Below are 2,108 nucleotides of genomic sequence, written 5' to 3'. Positions count from 1 at the left end.
TATGGAGTCAGCTATTACGAGGGGACATAGCTTTAAATTAAGGATTGGTTGGTATAGGACAGATGTTAGGGGTAGATTCTTTACTCAGCGAGTCGTGAGTTCATGGAATGCCCTGCCAGTAGCAGTGGTGGACTCTCCCTCTTTATGGGCATTTAAACGGGCATTGGATAGGCATATGGAGGATAGTGGGCTAGTGTAGGTTAGGTGGGCTTGGATCAGCACAACATCGAGGGCCAAAGGGCCTGTACTGCGCTGTATTTTTCTATCTATCTATCTTCTATCGAAACAAAAGAGCTGACGGGAATATGCGGAACTGAAGGAGTCATCAGGGAGTAGCAGGAAGAATGTGGGCGGCACGGTGGGCGGCACGGTGGCACAGTGGTTAGCACTGCTGCCTCACAGCGCCTGAGACCCGGGTTCAATTCCCGCCTCAGGCGACTGACTGTGTGGAGTTTGCACATTCTCCCGAGTTTCTGCGTGAGTTTCTTCCGGGTGCTCCGGTTTCCTCCCACAGTCCAAAGATGTGCAGGCCAGGTGAATTGCCCGTAGTGTTAGGTAAGGGGTATGGGTGGGTGGCGGGTCGGTGTGGCCATGTTGGGCCGAAGGGCCTGTTTCCACACAGTAATCTAATGTACATTAAGGTTTTGGAGTGTCCTAGCTTACCAGGCTGAGCCTGTAGCCCATCTGTAAAGTATGACTTTGCAGAGTGAGCAGAGTACATGTTTTTTTTCTGTCTGAAGACACAAGTTCCAGTTACTAGAGATTTAAAGACCTTCAAAAGGTATGTTCATAGTACTGGTTAAATCCATCTGTGATTGTAGACTCTGGTGTGTGAAACATATTGCATAACCAACTACGTGGATAAAATTCTTGGTCAAAAGTAATATTGACTATGTCACTGGTGATTACAAATTTATAACAGTCATCTCTGTGCAGCAGAATTGATCTTAAGTGACTTGTAATTGTCACCTTTGGGCCACATTTCACAAGATCAATCCAAGATTTCATAGGCTGCACAATGGCATTGAACAGGTTTCACCTCACCTTGAACTGCAAGCATTTGCCAACATGCTTTTATATGTAATGCTGTTTTTTTTTGGGTGATATGGGGCATTGAGGGTGGGAGAGGCAAGGTTTCAGTAATCCAACTGCAGATTCGCAGAGTGGCTTGTGTTGCATTGATCAGACTATAGTTCACAATTTCAAAGATGCATGTAATGCCATTCCTTGGTCCTACTTGCCCATGTCCTCCATGTCCCCTCCCTGTATTGAGGACTATGATAAACTGTAATTTGAATGTAATATACTTGTTGACTCACATTATTCAGGACCTGTTGTGTTTTTGATATACTCCACATAGGTTCAGTGGAAGTGCTATCAATAAATCCAGTCACATCAGGGTTTCTCATCACTAAGGCCATGGCACAACAGTGACAAATGCAGAGAGAGATTGAAGGGACCAAACCCAGAACCAACAGTAAACTCCAATAGCTGCTGACAGCCTCATGTGAAAAGGTTGCAACTGAAGTTATCCTCAGGATGTGGAGCAAATTCTGTCTATTACCCTAAATGCCATTTCTTCCAGATGAGCTAGGCAGATTACTGCCACAGACTGAGGATATCTCCGAACACTGTCACAGAACTGAGTTGTCTGATATAGTGGGACTTGTGAACCGAAGAGCTGGGTATCCATTTTATCCTGGTGGCAGTTAAGGTGAGAGCTACGTTAAATTTATGTGCAACATGTCTCTTCCAGGGATTTAATAGGAATCTGTACAAGATATATCAATCTCAACACATGGAACCTGTCAAGGGTGAAACAGCTTGTGCTACATTACATTGTTGCATCCAGTTTCTATATGGAGAAAGTGAGGGCTGCAGATGCTGGAGATCAGAGCTGAAAATGTATTGCTGGAAAAGCGCAGCAGGTCAGGCAGCATCCAAGGAACAGGAGAATCGACGTTTCGGGCATAAGCCCTTCTTCAGGAATGAGGAAAGTGTGTCCAGCAGGCTAAGATAAAAGTTAGGGAGGAGGGACTTGGGGGAAGGGCGTTGCAAATGCTATAGGTGGAAGGAGGTCAAGGTGAGGGTGATAGGCCGGAGTGGGG

The sequence above is a fragment of the Chiloscyllium plagiosum genome, chromosome 6, assembly GCF_004010195.1.
Source record: "Chiloscyllium plagiosum isolate BGI_BamShark_2017 chromosome 6, ASM401019v2, whole genome shotgun sequence".
NCBI lineage: Eukaryota > Metazoa > Chordata > Chondrichthyes > Orectolobiformes > Hemiscylliidae > Chiloscyllium > Chiloscyllium plagiosum.
This window is presented reverse-complemented; position numbering follows the sequence as displayed.